At 42.3% G+C, this 22,841-nt stretch overlaps 1 protein-coding gene and 1 long non-coding RNA gene across 4 annotated transcripts in view; one reads left to right on the forward strand and one right to left on the reverse strand.

Moving 5' to 3' along the window:
* Positions 1 to 22,841, reverse strand: part of HPRT1 (hypoxanthine phosphoribosyltransferase 1) — a 197,184-nt gene that overhangs the window by 101,234 nt on the left and 73,109 nt on the right. The gene's annotated exons all lie outside the window — the stretch shown is intronic.
* LOC136316868 (uncharacterized) lies at positions 10,751 to 16,677 on the forward strand. 2 transcript variants are annotated; one of them, XR_010727815.1, is made up of 5 exons: positions 10,751 to 10,901; positions 12,950 to 13,057; positions 15,225 to 15,311; positions 15,514 to 15,650; positions 16,083 to 16,677. It is a non-coding gene; the product is annotated as an uncharacterized lncRNA (long non-coding RNA). The 2 variants fall into 2 exon arrangements; XR_010727814.1 differs by having other exon boundaries at positions 15,229 to 15,311.

A 22,841-nucleotide genomic window follows, 5' to 3' on the forward strand; every position in this document is an offset into this window, starting at 1 on the left:
TGCCCCGCCCACGGAGAGAATCTCCCAAGCCTCTCCCGCTCACCCCACCGCTGGCGGCTGGACCGCACCAGGCGCAGGATAATGGAGCCCCCTGGGTGTGCGGGCCAGTAGGGCGCCCTGGGCGCGTGGAATGCCCAAGGCACGCGTGCGAATGGCGCGCTCCGGGCACCGGTGGCCGACGACCCCCACTCGCAGTGTGCGGGCCGCTGGGAACGTCAGCGGTGCTCAACCGGACCGGGCGCGCGCGCGGCGGCTCGTGGCGGCCGCTCGCGGTGGCGGTTCGCGGGGGCTCGCGGTCGGCCGCTCGCGGCGGCTTGCCGTTCCCAAGTATATGGGCTGACTCACCGCAGGCGCACTCCCTGGCGGCTTGAATGAGCGTCGCTGCGGTAGCTTCCTCCACACCCTCGTCTCTCAGATTCAAGTGATAACAGTCCTTTTGCTTTCAGTTTGTGTGGAACTCCGGAATGCTCCGAGGATAAATTTTTCTGTTTCTAGTTGATAAATTTGTTGTGATTTAGGGGAGAACTGTCGGACGCGCTTCTCACGGCGCCATTTCCGTGACGTCACTCCTCATTTTATTTTAATATGCCATGATTTATAAAAGTCTACCACATAATATTAATCATATTTGTGATCACAATAAGAAATGCTTTACCCCCATTAAAAGAATCACCCATAAAAAGAAACTTAAAATAACACTTATATTTTATTTCTATAACCTGAAAAAAGCAAACAAGATTTTTTTAAACTGTGTCAAGTATATATGTAAATGTTCAGGGCAAAAGTCCTTTACCTTTATCTTTTAAACAGAAGGCCATTTTGGACATGCATGTATCTACCCCCATTCTTCCGTCCCTCTACTGACAAGGAAAGCCTGGTCAAGCTTTAAACTAAACACAGTGCTGCACACACAGGTGTGGTGTACAACCGTGAAGGAGCACACACAGGCATGCCACCATGTTTTAAGAAATACATTATCAAGGGACAAGTGTTTATTATAAAGAGAAGGCTAACTTTCACAGAGACATCCTTTAGTTTTTTCTCTTTTCTTTAATTCAAATTGGTGTAAATCCTTATGATTGATCTTGATGATATTCTGTTTAAATTGTAATTATAGTTGTTTATTCCAAAAAGGATATTCTGCTTAAATTGTAATTATAGTTGTTTATTCCAAAAAGGAGAGAGAAAAAGAGTAGAGGAGAGAGAGAGAAGGGCAGAGGGCTTTCAATCTTGATTTTCTATAACTTTTTAAGAAGAAAATGAATGATTTGGTCAGATTTTAGCTTCTAAACTTATGTTGGTTATACAATTACAAAGCCTTGTGTATCAGCCACTTACTGATAAAAACAAATTCCCCTAAAACGACCACCATTTATTATCTCATAGTTTCAATACAACTTAGGTGCCTGTGGCTCAAGGTTTCTCAGGTGGCAGTCATCTCAACACTCATCTGGAGTTAGAGAATCCACTTTCACACTCACTCAAGGGGCTCTTGGCAGGAAGCCTCAGAACCTCTCTGTGGGCCTCTTCATAGGTTGCCTAAGTGTCCTCAAGATATAGAAAATGATGATGGTGATGGTGATGATGATAAAATGAGAGAGAAAGGAAAGGCAGGGGAGTTGGGAGGGAAGAGAAGGGGAAGGGAGGGGAGGGGAGGGAGAATCTAAATTAGAAATCACAGGTTTTTTGTAACCCAGTCTAAGAAATGACATCTCATCACGTCTGCTATATTCTATTCGTTAGAAGTGAGTCTCTAAGTCCAGCCCACAAACAAAGGGAAGGAATTACACAAGGGTAGGAATACGAGGAGAGGGGGACCACTGTAGTGGAGACCTTCAATCTGATCATATCAGCAAATTCTACAAATATGTTTTTCAATTTATTTATGCAAATACACTTAATGGCTAGGCACAGACTGGCTGGGAAAATACATGATAGTCACTGCCATACCCTTGCCTCCAGCAGTTCTATTTTCTTTCTCCAGAGAAAACAAGTTCTATAAGCTACAAGTTATAGGCATAACTTACTGGTGACAAGTATTCTAGAAGAAGCTTTCATTTATTTTTATAAAAGGACATTGATGCAGACATTCAAAACCAAAGGAAAAAAAGTGTAAAATTTAAATCAAATAATATAAATGATGATACTAGGAAGAAGTTCCAATGTTATTTCTAATGTTTCCCATATTAGTGATAACACTTTCAAAAATCTTCTAATATAGTGTAATTCAGAGCAGGTAACAGTATTCTAATGTCATTCAGAGCGGAGGTGGGAAGGTAAAGGAGTCTGCATCATGTATGTGTGTGTGTGTTTGCATGTGTATGTATGTGTATATATATGCATACATAGTGTATATATATGACATTATCATCCAGCTTCTAAGGCAAACAGGAAGGTTTCCTTTTTGACTTATATTCAAATATTAATGCCATGCTCCCTATCACTTAATATTTTCATTTTTTGCTTTGTTCCTATCCAATTCACAACCATCTGGCTTGGCCACTGGTGAAGTTCTTGTAACTTACCTGAAAGATAATGCATGAAATCAAAGTAGCTCACACAATTATTAAACAGCAGTAGCTGTGAGGGGTAACTGGGTCTGAGAAGTCGGTAGGACTGTAGGAGGGTTCATAAACAGGTTTCTGGAAGTGAAGTGACAAGACCCTCCTGCCAGATCATTGTCAGCATTCATTTACAGGTGTTCCATGACAGGTAAGAAGGAATTGCTCTGAGCCAGGGGAGTAAACGCTAACACCAGTTTGCAAACATAAAGGGACATAAAAAAATATTCCCCCCAGCTTTCTAGAAATGTGCCATTTGAAAGTACTTATATTTTGCAGTCACTAGGAGGAATATTTAAATTTCCAAGTTATTTTCAATGTTATTTTAACTTTATCACACACAGGCCTTATTGTATAAACACCATGATGGTCTAAATTATTCACCTTTTAAACTTACTTCAAAAGTTTTGACTTTTAGCCAAATACTTTTTGGATGTGAAAATGATTGAGGTGATCACTTAGTAAGTTATATAACATCTAATCATTAGAGTGTACACCTGAAACATAATAATGTATGTCAACTATAATTGAAAATAAAAAGTATTAAAAATAAAATAAATAAATAAAACAGTGAAAAAGAATTATTTCAGATGGTAACTCTGCGGCTTAAATGCACATACATCTTTAAAAGTTTATTTTCCTAGTGGCTGACCAGGTGGTGGCACAGTGGATAGAGCATCGGACTGGGACGTGGAGGACCCAGGTTTGAGACCCTGAGGTCGCCAGCTTGAGTGTGGGCTCATCTGGTTTGAGCAAGGCTCACCAGCTTGGACCCAAGGTCGCTGGTTCGAGCAAGGGGTCACTCGGTCTGCTGTAGTCCCTTGGTCAAGGCACATATGAGAAAGCAATCAATGAACAACTAAGGTGCCACAACGAAGAATTGATGCCTCTCATTTCTCTCCCTTCCTGTCTGTCTGTCCCTACCTGTCCTTCTCTCTGATTCTGTCTGTCTCTGCCACAAAAAAGTAAAAGTACGTAAATAAAATAAATTAAAAAATGCCTATAGAATATTTACTCTGTTTTCTAAGCTGCATTTACATGACAAAGTACAAAAAGAAAGCCAGTGTGGGGAGAGAAGAGAGAAGTCCCGAAGCAGCAAGGAGACTGGTTTCTTTGAGGTTAGAAAAATCTCAGCCCTCCTACTATCAACGGTGGTCAAGTTAGGAACAAATTGACCTAAAGGAAGACTCAGTATCATTTGTACACCATCTCCCTATAATAATTTCTAGTCTGCAATCAAAATAAAATAGTCTCTGCCAAAATCTGCCTTTTTATGGTTTAAACTACAAATTAATTCTCGTTTTCATTTCATATTTCATCCGCCTAATTTTGGCTACATTAAGGTAGAGTAATCACACTCTTCTGCTTATATTCAGATGCACCTAAGCTCTAAATATGTTGTGATATTTGGGTTACAGCAACTACGAGGAATATTTAAATCACCTAATTTACTTTCAATGTTGTTTTAACTTCATGAAAATATTTAATGATAATTTTTTAAAGCTGCCCATGAAAAATAACACTCTCCAGTTTAAAACCCTGCCACCACCAAGAAAACGGTTAGCCTCAATCCAGAAGGTGTGTGTTTTCATTCCTCAAATCAGCATATGATGTTAATTTTTTGATTCATTCAATGATTTTTTTGCCTAATATTTACTGGTATTTTAAAACATTTTTATGGATAGTTTAACAGTAAATTGATTAACTTTAAAGCCCACCCAAATAAATCCTAGAAGGAGTATTTTGGTTTGTGTATGTGTAAGTATGAGAGCCAAAGGGAGGGAGAGGGAGAGAGGTGGAGAGGAAGATGGAGGGAAAGAGGAGATGAGAGCTGCTGAGTAGAAAAGTCTAGTGCATCACCTGATATATAGTAAGCATACAATAAGTAGTATTTGTTTTCATCCATTCTCAATCTTAGTAAGAAAATCCGTTCCTGTGTGGCATGGAGAATAGGATGATTATTCAGATCTTCCTAAATTTACAGTCTTTCATAGTTCAGAAGGTTACCATGTAAGCCAAGTGAATCTTTTGGAAACATTGTTTCCATTATATCATGCCCTAACTCAAGGACCTTTAACTAATGTCTCCACACCACCCTGCAACTAAAGTCAAAACTTCTCTGCTTGCTTCCACATCCCCCATACTCTATTTGTCCAAGATTGGATGGAAGCTATTTGTTCAGCTCAATGTCCGAGTAATTCCAGAACAAACAGCCTTTGTCTAGCTAGCTCCATCTCCTTTCAGCTCATCTTTATCTCGGGGCCTTTGAACACAGTTTTTTCATTTCATCCCAATTCCACCTTCCCTTCAAGGACTGGCTTGAAACTTAAAAGTATAAGATGGTGATGATAGTTTTTCAGGAGAAGGTTTGTAGCACTGAGTAGCTAATTTAGAAGTAAATTAATTCTATATCATTATAGGGAATGTAGTTGCAAATGTTGGTGCCAGACTGATGTATAGCCATCATGCCAGCTCTGGGCTAGACAACTTTGGCACCAAGGGTACCAAAGGGCACCTAAGCCGACTGTTGAAGATGCTGGCCGTGGTCTTCATCACCAACACAACACCTTTTAACTCCCTCCATTTGGTCTTTTTCCTTCACAAGTATGCATTTATTTAACGGAAATGTATTAGACACCAACCTATGCATGTCATTGTACAGACATGTTTTTATCCTGTGGGAGCTTACTGTATGTTAGGAAGAAGTTTAGAATAACTAGCTGTACTCAAAAGTGATCTGATGGGACAGAACAGAGATAGTTAATTCCAACTTTTAGGTTATTTGAGAAGGCTTTGAGAAGTAGGTGGCATTTGGCCTGGGGATGAAGAAATAAGAGGAAAAACATCTGCATAGAGGCATGAAGGAGATATGGCTGGAGAGTGGGGATTAGAATCAGGATGGAGAGGATTTTAAAGGCAACGTCCAAGAGTTTAGCGTTTAGTTGTGTGATCTCTGTGACAAGATTAATATCAGAATTGTTTACAGAACAAAACTTAGGGATCACTGGAAAAGGGTAAAACTCAGCTGCGAGATGAGTGAGGAGCTTGAGCAGTTTCTCTTGATGACCTAGTGGTGGCAAGTGGAACATCTGAACAAGGGGGCAGATAGTAGAAACGCAAGGGAAGGCTTGGTTTTCTTTTAATACTTTCATCTTTTTAGCTCTCTCTTGCCCTCGCCCTCACTCTCTGCCACACTCTTGTCTTCACTAGTCCCTGCCTGTGGACTAGGCATTACTGAGGACTCTGAGCTAAAGAAGCTGCTGAGCCCTGTGTTTAGGGCAAATGTCAATATTGAAAACTTCATAGTTCAGAAGGTTACCATGTAAGCCAAGTGAATCTTTTGGAAACATTGTTTCCATTATATCATGCCCTAACTCAAGGTCCAGATTTCCATCTGCATGTCCTGCCAATGGATGGGGCTGTTCTGGTCATTAGCTGCTGCAAAATCTACCTGATTTTAAACCTAAGAATTCTTTTAGGAGATAAGAAGTGAAAGAAATGATATTTTTCCAGCAGTCTTAGAAACTCTACCTATTAAGTCTTATTGTTAAAAATGCAAACAGTTATGTTTGGGGACCAGAAAGAAAGCTGTGAGTTCTGGATAGTTCAGTATTAACAACTTTAATGTAAATGTTTCAGTTATACATATTGACCTTCCCTCCTTCCCTGTTTCAATAGTGTTTCATGGTTTGAAAAACACATCGTGGTTTTAAACAAAGATAGCATCCTTAAACACGCTTCAATTTCCTGTTCCCCCTTCCTGTCAATGGCCAACAAGATATTATTTGCCTCCCAAGAGCATTTTCTCTTTATGTAGCAAAATCCTAAAAGTGATGTCATTCAGGTTTACAGGGCCTTCTTGGTGCTGGTCACTTTGTGGCTTTAAAAAAATGTTTGATATAAATGGAACGACCAAGTACACAAATGCACTTCTGAATATTATTACATTTGACATGTTGACATTGATTTACATTCGTTTTTACTCTCTCTTTTTCATAATTAGATAAGGCCCAAGGAAAGTGCTGGAAGTATTGTTAGAAACTAATGATCATAATGTTTATGGTAAAAGCAAGTGACAAAAATCTAACCTGGGACTACACTTAAATCCTGTTCTTATGCACAGGAGATGGGTTTTCCATCTCTGTGTCTCTATGACTATAATCTGCTCTGTCAGTTTACACTCTGCAAAGTACAGTGAGTCATGTTTACTTATGGGACAGTGACACCATAAGACCAGCATGGTGTAGAGACTGAGGCCACTGTACACCCCTTTGTTATGGCCTTCTTTTGTAAAAAGATCTCATCATTTCTGTCATCTGACACAATCTTTGATTTAATGGGCAAAAGCCTATAAATAGTTAAGACAATAATATTACACATCCAACAAGAAAAACATGTCATGTTTAAAGAAGAAATCCCAGCAGCACTGAAGGCAGTGATTCTGTGTCTTTGAGCAGAGAAACAAGACCTCAAAATCAAAAGCAACAGCCATCAAAGACTTACTAAGCTCCTCACTGACAGAAAGGAAAAATTTACTAATTCATTGTGCTTTTTCCTGGTGAGATCATGGTGGGGAAGAGAAGTTAACATTTGAAAAATGTCCTAAAGTCCCAAGTTTTGCAAAGAATTGATTTTTTTCACAGCTAATTTTATAAAGTAAAATGAAAATTACCAATAGACATTATCTTTTCTGTTGACTCTAACAGTAGGCAAGCATTATTCTATTACTACTCATTGTTAACCTTTTTTTTTTGAACCCTGAAAAAAAGAATCCTTTACAAATAACACAGTAGAAGCTTCATAGCACGATTCCAGTTGTTTTCTTTCTGTTAAATCTGTAACTTTATCCTGATTTTTATCTCTCTGAAGACTTCTGGATATTTACAACATAAGGAAAGTTTTGTTTCCTTAACTCAATGTCTTCATGAAAAACATAATCATAAAAGGTATTTTTATTTAAAATAAAAAAGCTTAGTTCTGGAAATCTGCTTTACAATTAAAAAATTTTAATTCAACTCTGTTCCCTGATATCTATTTCCAGAGATTCGTTCACAATTGTTTTTCAGAAAAGACTTCCCAAAACTTATTCCAAATGCCTTGTTATGCATAACTTCCTTGCTGACTATCTCGCCTCTAGAGCTATTTTTTTTTCTCAGCTCAGCCTTCAAATCCTTCAAAGCTATTGCTAAATTCTCCTCCCTTGACTAACTATAATTATTTCTCATCGAAGTAATTTTTTAATTTTCACAAGCAAATAAGGGGAAAAATAAGTGCTATTTTTCTAAAAATACCCACTTTGAAACAATACTTCAGAAATGACAAAAAAAATAACAATGAGTGATGTCCACTTCATGTAGGGGTTCCTTGCTGCCCAGGGAGAAGTTGTCTGACGACCAATTGGAGGACCTCCCGGACTTACTGCTGGTGAGCTGTGACCAGATCTAGAATGAGTTTCTAAGTACTTCTTACGGCAATTTTAGTGTGGCCAGAATTTTGTCAAGTTGGAAAAGGCCTTACCAAAATGAGAAGCCATTTGCAGAATCAAAGTTTGCTTCAGAGGTCCTAAGAAACCCTTAAAAAAAATCCTCGAGACATGGTAGTTGAAAAATATTTGAAGATTGTTCACTTGAGTAAATACTTAAGCCTGCCCTCCCTCACTTTCTGCGGCCTGTAGCCATATTACTCACCCTCAAAGAATTCATCAATATTCAACTGGCTCTCTAATTTGCTGATGTAGCAAAAGGAGTTTAATAAAGAAAACTGTTGCAATTTTTCTTAAAAGGACATGTCACAAACTCCACTTTTATCTTATAGTATTGGAATCTTCTGCCTTTCTGCTAGTCCAGATAGGGAAATTAATGCTAACATGCAGTCAGATCAAGTCAAGCAAAGTTAGGAAGACAATCCTTAAAAGCCCAGAAAAGTCTTTCACCCCAAGGACACTGAAGCTTTATAAATAATCTATCTGAGGATTTAGAAGCTTGTTCAGTCACGTCTCACAGCCCGGCAAGTTTTCAGCTCTGTCCACGAAGGGTTTTGAAGACTAATAGAGTAACTCGAGTTTAGGAGTAAGTTTTTAGCGCCCATCGAAGCCGTGCAAGTTTTAAAACATTTCCTATAGTTTAAAAACCTTTCCTGAAAATGAAATACTTGGTCTGTAACCTTTTTGGTTAATTTCAAAAAACAGCTTTGCAGACCCTGGAAGACTTCACTGTCCCTCCCCCGCCACCCACCTCTAAAAAAAACAAAGGTGCAGACGCCAGCAAAAGGCCACGCAGCACTTCTAACGCCTTGGGTCTGTGAGATCGCCTTCGCAAAGAAATTAAAATTTTACATCAGATCTACAGAAAAATCACAGTAAAACGCATAAGAGAGTTAAGAAACTCCAGCGCTTAGCATGAGGAAAACCGTGGTTTTATTTTTGTATACTGATTTCGTGTGTGTGTGTGTGTGTGTGTGTGTGTATGTGTGTGTGTGTGTGTGTGTGTGTGTGTAGTTACTTTCTTTTGGCACCTGATTTTTCCTCCCAGCACCCGCGCAGGGTTCTCCGGTACTCGGTGCGCAGGCCGCGACAGCCTTGACCTCCCACGGGGGACACGGGTCATGGTGGTGGCGTCAGGCGCGGCTCAGTTCCCTGTAGCTCAACGTTGTTCTTGCTCGTCCACAGTACAGGTGGCCGGCACCATTGAGCTGGCTGAGTCAGAGTCGGACCTGGGTGGCTTTAAACCATCAGGGCAGACCCCACCCGGGGCCACTAGGCAGCGCCTAGACAGCGCTGTGCGCCTGGCTGCCTACCCGCCCCGGGACCCTGGGCCACTCCAGCCTGAGTTCAGTGGCCAGGGCTGTGGCCACAGCAGGTCAGCGCTACCCATTGCTCTTTCCGTCCAGTACCCACTCGGTTTGAGCCCTGCTTGCGTGCATATTTGTCCCACCCGGGACAGCGAGAGGGAAAGCAGCGCGCTTGTCTCCTCAGCGTTCAGGCGCTATTTTTATTATGACATTTTGCAAATACACAGAACATGTACAAGAAAGTTGAAAGAACAACAGTACAAGGAATGTCCGTTTACCCCCATCCCCAACCAGGATGTAACAACTGTAACAGATCGCGACACTTGCTCCCCCCCCCCCAATGTGTACGTGTGTTCGCTGCATCATTTGAAAACTCGGGACATCGTGACATTTCGCCTCTACATTTCAGTATGCGTGTTCTCAGCGTAAGACCACCTCCTGCTTACTGTCAGTATGCTTCTCACACCTAAGAGAAGGAACTCTCCGGCCCTAACTACCCCCAGCATCCAGACTGAGGGATCTTCCCCCGCCACCGCCCCGTTTCCTCACTCCAGTCTTAAAACCAGTTTCCCAAAACATTTTGAGACTAAGACTTTTGTCGACAATTGTCCCCTGCCTCAGTGCTCTGTCCCTCAAAGCAGAAGGCCAGCACAGAAGGGGATCGCCTAACCCTAGGGGCCTTTGTCCCTGAGTTTGGCAGGGCAGTCCCGGCAAGTTTGGACTCAAACGGCTAGGGAGCGCCGCACTCACGCGGCTGGGGGCCTTCCCAACCGCCCTCAGGCCCCCTCGGGAAGCACAAGGCTAGGAGCTTCGCTCAGCCACCTCAAATGGTACCGAGAGGGGACCGCTGGCGCGGGGTGGTTTGCGTGGTGTAGGTCTCTGGGTGAGTGCTGCACTACCTTGTGTTCTTGGCTTTGCCATTTTCCATTTTCTCTTCTTTTCCCCTGAGCCCCCTCTATTCCGCTCTGGATCGGCTATTCTGGGCGCCCTGCACCCTCCTCGGCCCTTCCCGTCCTTCCCGGCTGCAGGCCAAGGAGGTGGCGTCGAGTGCGTGCACAATCCTCCTCCCCCCTTCCGCCCCGCAGCCTGGGCGCAGCCGGGCGAGCGGGGGCGGAGCACGGACACTGCGTGGCCACGCCCCCGGGGCCCGCTTTTTCTAGGGCCGCTCCCAGGGCCTCCCCGCTGGCTGCTCTGCTCCCCGTTCTCGGTAAGCACAGCTCCAGCCCCTCGCTCTGCTCCGCCTCTGCCACGCTGCTCACCCAGCTTCTGCCAAACCAGCCCGAGCGCGCCCTCCGCGCCGCCACCCAGGCTCCCTGCCCGGCGCCCCGCCGCCGCCCAGCCCCTGCCCGGTTCCCCCTAGGGCCCCCTGTCTCGCTCTGTGCCCCCACCCCACCCTTCCTTCCTCTCTCTCTTGATTGCTTGCTCGCTAGTTCTCTAGTTGTCAAACGCTGTAGCAGCTTCGCAGGAAAATCCCAGAAACCTTTGCAAAAAGCTGAGAATGAAATTTAAGAAGTTCTTCGATTTCGGCGCCATTTTCGAGTGGATCGAAAGGTGACATGCGATTTTTAAAAAGGGTTTTGTTGGTTGGGGTTTCCCCCCCACAATAACGTGGGTTGTGGCCGAATGAAAAAAAAAAATCTGGTGACAATGATGAAAAAGTTTTGTGTTGCTTTGGTGTTATAAACCGCATTTGCGGGCCGGGTACAAGCGAAACAGACCTTGGAAGTGTTTAGCTCATGACTGTGGCCGGAAAATTCTTAGAAAACGCGCTGGAAAAGAAGCTGACATTGAGGGGCGGAGAAAGAAAACTGAGTAAGGGGCAATGTCCGATTGTCAGCTTTGCCAGGGTCGGGTGCGAATGCTTTTGACAAACTGTAAGTGGATTTTTTGCGGTTCTTCTTTGCAAGCAGTAAAATAGCTCCTGGAAACAAATGTGTGATTAAATTTGTATTCTTTTCCCAATTAAACCTTTCAGAGTTGTTTAATTTTCCCTACAGGAAACTTGACATCGGGAAAGTTTGGCATGAATGTGCCCAGGGAAAGACATAGTGTGTTTGGGACGAGGGGAGAAAACCTCTGCAAAATTCGGGCCAACATTGTAAAATATGAACGGAGGAAGAGCTGTCTTCCAGGGTTTGGCCAAGTTCTGAAGTGGGTGGGGTTACGGGCAACTCGAAAGTATTGATTCTTTGTCTATTGTATCAATGGCTAACCCTCCCCTAAAGTGACAAGATGCCTCTTTGTCATCTCTTTTCGTAAGTAAATTTCACTCTAAGGAGAAATCTGTAGAATCGGATCGTGAGGTGGCTTTTTACGAATGTGTACAGTTCCTGGGAAAGAAGAAAGGGGTTAATTGAAGGGTACAGATTAATTCGATTTCAGCAAGCAGTTTGCAGAGCAGTCTGGTAGAAACCTTCGCCTTCGACACTATGCTATTTTGAATGAAGTTTTGTTTTTCTAAGTAGTCAACCAAGGAAATGTTAAATTAGGGATGACTTGAACATCTGATGTAATGGTTCACATATTTGTGTGGAACTGAAATATGTAAATGGGAGACGGTTGTTGAGTCTTAAAGTATAACTACATATGCTAAACATGTTTTTTTTTTCTTTTTAAGGGCAACCAAGGACGTTTTTCTCTATTTATCCCAAAAGTCAATGTAAACGTTGTAAATAGCATGGCTGAAACAAGATGGAATTTAGAGACAATTAATTGTATGTCTCAATTTAGGGAGTGGGGTTATTATTATTAATAATTTTGTTTGCCAAGACATAGTGTATTTGCCAACACTGGATCTCAATCTGATGTGATCAAATTTGTGCTTAGTCTCACTAAATACTCTGCATATTATGTTAACTAACAAATAGGACACATCATGTACAAGTTTTGAAAACAGATATAACTTTTAAATGAACCAAACAATAGCAGGCTTGTCTACTTTAAGTATCTATTACTTGTATTGAAATGTATTTTAACTTTCAAAACCATTAGAGTTTTGTTGTTTTAACTTTCAGGTTTCTAATTGAGGGTTACAGGTCGTTTCTTCTGTGCTTAATTGAGTCTTTCATTTAAACAGTGAGAGGATGCATGTAAATTATTGCTAATGTGTGTCCGTTTTAAAAAGGAAAAAGTGCTATCTAATAAGTTAATCATTAAGGAACATGCACAGTGCCGGCCATTTCAGGACCTGAAGGACTTTCTGTGGAGCTGCTTGAGAAAGGAAGGGATCATTTGACATGAAGTATTTCAATGATTTAATTGATGTTTTGTTAGGTGACATTGAACAGTATAAATTATTTATAGACAAAATTTGAGTGACCAGTTTCACATGTAAAGAGCCAGGTATTTCATCTAGACTGTTATTCTCATTCTTTGACACCTTTAAAAATTACTCAAAGTAGGGTGTTTGCTGTGAGAATGAAGCAGTGGCAGGTTAAAGAGGACTCTGATGCTTGGGTGGGGGAGGGATTTCTATTTCCCAGCTATCCTATATGTTAGAATCAGTTGAGGTGCCAGAGACATTTTGGTGACCTCTTTTAAGTCAATAAATTAAAAGGTTTTTTTTGTTTGTTTGTTTTAATGGGGACATTCAATGAGAGGACTTCTAATGTGCAGCAGGAAGTAAGTCTCATCAAGACTTTGAAGCTGGCAAGAGTGATCCAGATGTTGTCAAACTGCCTCAATTTATTTTATTGTTACTTTCAGAGGTAAGGTGGTTTTACCACTCTAATTCTTATTTCCCATCCTTCTGCTTCTCACCTGTATACTTTTCCAAGATTCATCTTCTGGAAAAAGAAATTGAGAGTCACACCCTTCACTCTACCTGCTGATCCTGGAAATCCCACCATGAATTCTAAAAAGTACTGTCTATTTGGAATTAAGTGTCTTCATCACAAGTTTTGCTTCATCCCTCGCCAGTGGGCAGGGCGGGACCAGGCTTTCTTCCAATCACCTTCTTTCTCCACCTGCAGGCACTCCAGAGCGATCCTCCTTCATTGACTCCGAGGGGATACAGCAGCAATTCATGTTTTGAAGTGCTTTAATGATTCAAAACGTGAGGCGCTGCTATACCCCCTCGAGGGGAAGTTGGAAAGCAGGGCTCTGCTGGACGTGCCTGCTCCCCAGGCCAGCTCAGCAGCAGGTAGGTGGGCGGGGGTGGTTGGGGGGGGCTTTGGTGTCTCTTTCTCGGTCACTAGCTAGTTGCCCTTCTCCCATGAAGTACCGCCAGATTCCAGGAGAGAGCCACTACTCTGTGGGAGCTTGCGGCCTTGGTGGGGGGCAGGGCGCTCCCAAGAGGGACGTGATGCCCATGCTTAGCTGTGCCCTAGCAGCGGGAACAGTACTGCAGTGGGTGACTGGTATTCTGGAGTATTGTTTCTGCTGCCCAGGCAAGGCTGGGACTTCCTTGGGAGCCCACTCACCAGGTAAGTGCCAGTGCAAGCCCCTACAGTGTCTGCCCCAGAAGCTTAGCACGTTAGTCCGTCTGCCCGTCTTTGAATATGGAAATGAGTGTCCATGAATGGTACTTTATTTAGCACCCTTTTCCCTACCCAAGGAAAATCTCAGCAATCGAGCACCCTTTCTAGATCACTTAGAACGCCACCCACACGTCAAAAACCAGGCAAAGAGTACCTCAGACCCCTGCAACGAAATGGGGGCAGGGGGGTTGAAAAAAGAGTAAGAAGGAACAGGAAGGGGTGGCCCACCGCAAGCGGTCTTCAAGCTGTTCTGCAGCTCCTGGCAAACAGCCTCATGTCCTGCGCATGGAAAGGACTTTGGAGTCAAGGAAGGATGAAAGTTCCTGGTGCCTTCCTCTGCCTTCCCCCTAGCTGTGTTTCAGGGACAGAGTGGCGCTCTAGTTTGAGCGGTGCAGGATCTGGAGAGAGAGGGTCCTTACAGGCCTGTGACTTCCAGGCAACATGGGAAGTGGCTGACCTGTCCAATCTGAGGCCTGCAGGGAGAGTAGGGCCTAACGGGATGGCTCATGAACGAGGCTCTGCATTTCTAGCTGTTTCTTGTCCTCTCCCCAAAAACCTGGTTCCGAAATTTCACTCCAACAGCACTGTCCCAAGGTCACTATGGGGAGGGGGGGGCTTCGCAGAAGGCTTCGTTCCACTGGCAAGGCAATGGCTTGACTGTTCCGGAGAAAATGGCAGCACCTCAGCTGTGGACTCAGGGGCCCTTCAGAGCCTCCAAAACTCGGTATTGTTGCTAATTAGTGATTCACATCTATCGACCTCTAAAGCCACCTTCACCCTCAATGGGGGTCCCAGTAAGCCAGGAACTTGCCAGCCAGCCTAGGAAAGAGAGGGATCGATCATTCTCTGGCTGAAGGCTCCCTTTGCCTGTGAAAATCACTGTTATTTATTTCTGACCTGGTGAATTGGGGGCTAAAGGACTGTTGCTAAAGAAGAGGGAGGTGCGGAGCATTTCCATGCTCTATGTTCTCTTCAGAGAAACAAAACACAAAACACCCTCTGGTCTGGATGGCTGCCTGAGACTGATCCTCTCCAGGGCTGGCCCCCAGAAGGGCTTGGGCCTGGGGAAGCAGGAGTTGCAGGGGCCCTGGGCTGGGTGGGTATTGGGATCCGCTCTTCCAGACCCCCTTGTGCCTGGTGGGGTGGGGTCGCAGTCACAGGGCAGTTTGAGGCCCTGCTGGGCACCGCAGACCCTCAGGCTTCCAGGGGTGCCACCACTAGTGACCTTGGCCAAGCCCGGCTTAGCCCCGCCTTAGCCACTATCACCAGGTCTAGATGGCAAATGGGTTGCCACCCTCATCTGTCTCTGCACTTAGGGGTGATGAGGCACCTCGAGGCTGCCTTTCTGCCTCTCACCGACTTCCTTTCTCCCCACTCTGTGCTGGTCCCCCTCAAGCCAGAAGGAGGCCAGGTGGCACCCAGCCCTCCAGAGGACCGTGCCTGCACCATCCGGCTCCCTCCAGTGGGCACCTGCAGGACCCAGGTGAGAGACCCAGCGGGTTGCAGTCCGCGAGGGACAGAGGGCGAGGAGTAAGTGATCCGGGGCTAGGGGGCGATGCCTTCCAGAAGCAAAGTGGCATTTGCCCAGGGCCTCCAAGAGGCATCAAGACCCAGGGCGTCCAAACAGCCCTCTGACTCCGTGGTGCCCTTTTCTGACTTGAAATAGCTTGCACCATTATTCACAGGATTGAAGTTCAGTGTGCCTAGATTTTCCTCCAAGGACAGAAATGTGAATAAAGCAATATTTCAGCCAAAAATTTGTGTCAATTAAGAAGATAGCAATTTGTTCCAGACTATAAATTCTCTTTAACAACTCTCTAAGGTATTATTTTAAATTGTTTTTCAACATTGCTAAATGTGCATCATAATGTGTAAGAGACTTGTGTTAAAGAAGTCAATTTACATAGCTGATTAATTGATCCAATGTTACCACCCTCAAGGAGGCACCTTTCCATTGTTTTCTCATTTTTTTCCAACCCATGTTGTTTGTTAGTGAGAAAGCTAAGTGCATAAGGCATTGTGTTAAGTTTATTAGGCAGACGAGGCCCTTAAACTAGGAAAAGATTTGTCTAGCTCTAAACTTAAAATTTCACATTTCTATAAGTTATGGGACAAGGCATACAAGTTGCTTTTATAATCTAGAATTGAACACATATTTTTAATTAATCACAGGAATATTTTTAAGGCATCCAGAATCTCCAATTAGCAGTACTGACTGGTTTTTTTTTGTTTTGTTTTGTTTTTTGCAACAAAGGAACACTAACTACATCAACACTCTTGACCCGGATCTGGACACAGAAGACTCCTGTTTCAAGAAAATACAATTGTCTCTAAAAGTCTGTAATTTATATGCATTTTAACTTACTAGGTATTGAAAACCACCCAAGTGTCCCACAGCATGGGGTAAAATATAATCAATCCCTCAGTGTAATATTATACGTTCTTTAAGAATGTTATTGGAAAATGTCTGATGATCTGTAAGTTGAAATGACGCTCTCCCACCATTTCTTTCTCCTTGCTGCTCCCCCATAGCCATGCGTATGTGTTCCAATTGGCATATGACCTTGTTTTTCCCGCCAAATGAGTCAGTCGTAATGGGAACGTCAATTTATTTGAACAGATGTGTGTCAATGTTACTTGGAAAACTAGATGCAAATAACCAGGGCCACAAAAAAAGGCAGTGGTTGCAACTCTGTAAAAATGTCTGTGTGCACACAGACAAAGACTAAAGTGGAACCCAAACAAAACAGGAAAACAGTTGGACATGCTCCAGCGCTGGGAGATGGAATGATTGTATGCTGTTTTTCATTTCTGTTCATACGGGCAACTGTCCAATTAAAAAGACCTAATAAGGACTCTGCAGTGCAAATTATTTCTGTGGATTGTTTTAACTCACCATACCTATGAAGTCATCAAGATAGATGGGACAGCAGAGAGCTGGGTTTATCCTCACCCTTTATCCCCATCCTGGACTACAGAGCCCAAGGCAACACTTAGAGAATACCTGAACCCAAACAGGCGAGGGTTAACTTCTAGGCAGCTTTCCTGAGAAACTGTGCAACATTAAAATAAAAACAGGTTCCAAACACATTCTTTGGAAGATCACAGAAATATTACTGATACACATTAAAGACTGAGTCAAGGGATATATCCAACTTGACATACATTTTTGAGCTCTATTTCCCCATTGGCCTGCAGTGTAACATTCTCATAACCTTAGAACTTCATATATGTATTTGTAGTTAGAATGATTACATTACTCTTAACTGAAACAGTATATATACACCAGTTCTAGCAAATGTGTATCTATCTCCTTGCCATTCTACCCCTCATTCATCTCTGCCCATTAGTTTACTGGTCAAATGAACAAAAATTTCTTGCTCTTTTTAAAATTTCACCTATGTGCCCTGTTTGCCTCCGTCCCCGGCTCCACAATTGACCTCTTTGGCAGGTTCTAAAAGGCTTAGACTCTTGTGGGGACTGTAAATTGAGCCATTATGGAGAAGCCATGAGAAGACTTCCATCTCCTTTGGCTTTTCAAGCACTGGAGCAGTCCGCCTTACACCGCTAGTGTGCTCTATAATCCGAGTAGTGGTGGGGGTTTGGGAGGTGGGTTTGGGATGTGGCCCTGGGAGCTGTGAACCAAGTCACTGAGAGTCTTGATTGTTTTGAAGTGTGATTCTCCCCAGGAAGCTTCCTCACCTGTTCCCGTTCCCACCCCCGTCTTCCCAGACCAGACTGTTATCTCAAATCCCAAATACAAGATCTTTTAAAGGCCTGGCCACAAAAAACACAATAATCAAAATCATAACTCCAACATCTCACTTTTATATCTTGCTTTTACGTGTTTCTCCAAATGCTTTCATATTTTCTACTTGCAACAACCTCAAGAGATAAATAGGATAAGGCAGTAAAAAAATACAGACAATAAAACTGGAGGTCTTGGGGGTTAAGAATTTGTTTGAGGCTAATTTGAGACCTCTTCCTCCAGACCTTGTGCTAGAAGGATGTACAGTGGTGACTAGAGCAGGAAATAGAGTTGAATTAATTTGGTTAGAAAAATTTGAGGTGAAGCGGATTAGTTTTATGACAAGCTTTTGCCTACATACTGGACACTTCTTGGGTGAGGCCCAAGACTGGCCCAGGATGAGTTGAAAGTAACTAAATTACCCAACTATATACAAGTAGACATGCACAAGCCCCTTCCCCCAAAAGGAATGATTTTGGTTTATTTAAATTTTCTGGCCCACAGTTAGTACTTTCTATAGTTTCAACCAAATGGAATATTCAGCCATAGGGGTTAACTTACTCAATGGAATCTTTACAGCCATTACAAATATTTATAAAGACTATACAGAAACCTGAAAAATGCTTATGATATCAAGTATTAAAAATCAGGGGCATAAAATCATATGGACACCATGATTGAAATGTGTATCTTTATAGGAAAAGAAACTAGAAAGAACATGTAACAAACATACTTGTTGCTAAGGTGGTGGGATTCAAACTAAAGTTTTTCTTTCTTTACTTTTCATGTTTTTGTTACACCACGGGATTTTTTTGTCTATTTCTTATTTTGTAACATTGTCAAACATAATTTTCTAAAAAGTCTTTAGGGGTCATGGCAACATGAAAATTTTGGGCCAAGGATACACAGACCTCAGACATCTCGGGGATCATCATGTCACGAGATACCACTGTGCACTTGTGACAGATTGATAACTGAAAGGTCTGGGAGCCACTTATCTTCATAGCAGTACAACTGGTAAGTATTACAAGACCAATTGAATGACAAGATCAAGAGAATAGTAGGCCCTGAAGAAAGAAGAAAATGATTGCCATGGTGGGAGGAGGGGGACATAAGTTGTATTTTAATAGTTCAATGGGAGGTGGGGCTGTCAACCTTTGTGTCCATCATTGTTATTTTAAGTTTCCTTTCAATGAGTTGAAATTATATAAGGAGTAAGATTTTTATATCCATGCTAAAATGTTAAAACAATTTATGTTCAAACAACTGAAAAAACATTAGCTATAAGTATTACAGGCTCTGGGTCATCTTCAATATGTTGAGTTCATTTGGTCAGTCAAAAAAAAAACCCCATAAAATTACATGAAAAAGCCACAGAGAAGTAATATATAAAACTGTTCAGTATTTTTAAATATGAAAATTGGGGGCATCCTGAGTTACCAACAACAAAGGATTTGGTAAATAAAATATGATGCCTCTAATATGTGACATGAGAATGTGCTCCTGATGAAATATTTGGTGATAAAAGAAAAGTATACATTTTTTGAACTGGTCCCATCAAGCAATCTAAGCATATAGGGAGCATTTGGTATGCAGCATTGTTTACATATGTAGCTGAAAGGCTGGGAAGAAATATACCAAAACTTTAATAGCGGTTATCTCTGAGTTGTGGAATAGTAAGTGACCAAAGAAATATGCTAAACTATTTTTGCAATGTGTTCCTAATATGTAATATTAATGTATCGGAAACATTTTGCATTCCTAGTTCTGTATCAATGATATGGAAAGATGACTAGGAGGAAATCCACCAAAAGTCTGTCAGAGAAAGATGCTCAACTATTTTTGTGATGTGTTCCTAATATGCATGGTTTTGTATCAATATACAGATAAAAAGCTAGAGAGAATAAACTAAAAATCTTATAATGGCTATTATGGGTTTTGATATGACAAAGTGATAAAAGTAAGATACAAAATTATTTTTGCAATATGTTTCTGAATATGTAACATAAGTATATTGGGGACATTTTGCATACATAGTTTTATATCGATATTTAGGGAAAAAAGGCTAGAAAAAATATATGCCAAATTTAATAGAGGTTAGTTCTGTGTTCTGGTATTATAGATAATATCTGGGTTTCTTTTTATACTTTTATGTATTTTCCAAGTTACACTTGTATAAACAACAGAATGTATTACTTTTATAGAGATAATAAAACATTTTAATTTTAAAAAGAGATTTTTTTTTTAATAAAAAGACATGGACTCCTGACCTGAGGACAAGGAACTGGGAAAGACTTCCTATTTGGACAACAATGGGCCTAGAGTACATTTTTAAAGCGGTCTGGGCAAAGCCTACACAGCTTCAGTTGACTCTGCAGTGCAAGCGTGTGTTATCATTTGCTCTTGACAAAGGACAGACAAAATATAACTTTAAAATATATGCCTGACCAGGTGGTGGTGCAGTGGATAGAGCGTCGGACTGTGATGCGGAGGACCCGGGTTCAAGACCTCGAGGTCACCACCTAGAGCGCAGGCTCATCTGGTTAGAGCAAAAGCTCACCAGCTTGGACCCAAGGTCACTGACTCAAGCAAGGCTTACTCAGTCTGCTGTAGCCCCACGGTCAAGGCACATATGAAAAAGCATTCAATGAACAACTAAAGTGTCGCAATGCACAACGAAAAACTAATGATTGATGCTTCTCATATCTCCATTCCTGTCTGTCTGTCTGTCCCTGTCTATCCCTCTCACTGACTCTCTCTGTCTCTGTAAAATAATAATAATAATAATAATAAAATATAACCATGACAGAGTAATAATAGTAATATTTCTAAACAGACTGCTTGCTATCTCCTATCCAGCCAAACTAACACTTTAATAAGTACAGAGAGTTGAAACAGGCTCCTTTTCCTCCAGGAGCAATTTAGGATGGTGGGACTTGGAGGCTTGTCCAGGGTCTCAAGACATGGTAGTGCGTTTGGGACATGTCTGAGTCAGGAAAACAACTTACCAAAAATCTAACTCCACTTAGCTAACTTTTGAGAGTTGTGGATAAAGCCCCCTGCATTTTCCCACCAATTCTGCTGAGCTCCTTGACAACCCTGGTATTGGAGAACACATATAACATCCAAATTTACAGTTTCCATGTTCTATTAAGAAACACACAACTATTTGAAAACCTACCAGGCCTACAGCCAGACAAAACACCTATTAAGGCTTTGAACGTTTCTTGATTGCACTGACTTGGACAGATAGCATTAGAAGAGAACCTAGGCTTCTCCTCATCCTTTTAGAAGCACTCTGGGGAAACTTTTTCCCTTAGAGAATTATTTGCACTCTGTAACAAGTCCGTAACACTAGACATTTCTTCAAAATATATCCATGCTCTTCCTGAAAGCAGAAGCTGACATTTTGGGGCAAAAACATACTTTGAAAAACGGTCTTACAATTTCCTGAAGCCATGTCCTTCCTTGTTCTGCTTAAGAATGATCATAAAACCAAACTTGTCCTTTCATGAATTGAGTGATCCTCTTTAAGTCTTTCATAAGCATTTTTCTCTGCTACATTCTATCAATGAGAAGACATTTTTTTTCTGGGTGCCTAGCTCTGTGCTACTAACTTATGAGGAGAGAAGGGAACAGGAAAGAAGGGGAAATTAAGGTGATACTGAGCCAGAGCAGCCTTGAATACAGGAATCCTTTCCTTTGCTACTGGGTACAGAGCAGACATCTGCTGGGACTTTGACCTTCTTCTGAGCCAGATGGGACCACACAGAGAATATGCTTGGATCAGCCAAATTATCTAGTGTCGTCTTTTCTCCTAGGATTCACATTGGTCCCTGCTAGACAAACAGACAAAGAGTAGGGAAAGGGGAAGAGTATGGGAGGGCCGTCTTCCTAAATGAGAGAGAGAAAGACAGAGAGAGAGAAAGACAGAGAGAGAGAGAGAGAGAGAGAGAGCGCCTTAATACAAGCATTGATTTTAAACTCTTTATACTTGACAGGGGGAAAATAAAAAGAAGCTCCAACCTCTGAATTTCTGAACCAATAAATTGTCCTCGAATTTGGTTAGTACAGAGAACACTCCTCCTAGTTGGAAGATTGTCAAGATAGGAGGGGGACAGGGAGTGCCAAGGGAGGCACAGAAGGAGCTAGAAGTTGCCCTTTGCTAGCTAACAGGGTCACTGCAATCCCTTATTTTACAGAAGAGGAAACTGAGTTGCAGAGAGAGGAAATAACTTGCAGAGAAGTCATGCAGAGAATTGGTGACAGTTAGAACTTGAACCTTGACCTTTAGGGCCCTCTCCACTGTAATCCACTGTGTCTAAAGGAGTGACCCAGAAAGACATTATAAAGGATATAGGACTTGATGAGCACCTTGCAGGCGGGCAGGGCCAGAAGAGGCAGAGAGGGCAAGGGAGGACATTCCAGGCAAGGGAGAGTGGGCGTGGTATGATATCAGGGCAGTCAGGAGACAGGTCTGAAAGAAATTGTTAAGGTCAACTCTGGCTTCTCAAATTGGGCTATACAGATCCTTGAGGGTACAAGACAGTGTACCAAGAGGTGCATAAAAACACACAGTACTTAATGGCACAACTTCTTAGAGCACAGTTTTGCTTCAATAGTGAGTTCTTTAAAGCATTATTTTTTTCTGTTAAAACAAACAAGATTCAAAAAGATGAAACCAAGACCTCAAAACGATTTCAAGATTGTTACAGGGTCCTGTGGGCTGTCCCAACACACCCACTCCAGCCTTATTCTGAGGGGCTATTAATGCACTTGTCTCTAGACATTTCACTTTTTATTTGTTTTTATTGCCACTACCAGGGACCTCACCTTCTGATAACAGCTCTTTCCTTTGGTGAACTGCTCCTTCTTGGCTCCAATCACAGTAAACTGCTTTATCTTCGCACCAGGCGCATGACCCAGGTCAGGGAAATGGTCTCTTATGCTCCTCTCACGTGACCCTAGCCTAACCAATGACAGTACTTCCCTGGGGATTTTTAAAAAATGTTAATGGAGATAGTACTTTTTGGCAGTTGAAGCTTGGAGCTGTATGTGGCTTGCCCTCACTCACTTGCTTCTCCATGTCTATCACTTGGAGGAGAGGCAGCATCAGCAGGAGAAAATAAGAACAGCATTGCCCACAGAGCACATGAGGGCAGCAGGGGATGAGACAGAGCTAGAGATAGAATTAGAACTAGGGCTAGAGATAGAGAGACATAGATAGAAGAGTGATAATGTTTGAATCCTTGGGCCTAGGTCCCT

Source organism: Saccopteryx bilineata, chromosome X (genome assembly GCF_036850765.1).
Source record: "Saccopteryx bilineata isolate mSacBil1 chromosome X, mSacBil1_pri_phased_curated, whole genome shotgun sequence".
In the NCBI taxonomy this organism is placed as follows: Eukaryota; Metazoa; Chordata; class Mammalia; order Chiroptera; family Emballonuridae; genus Saccopteryx; species Saccopteryx bilineata.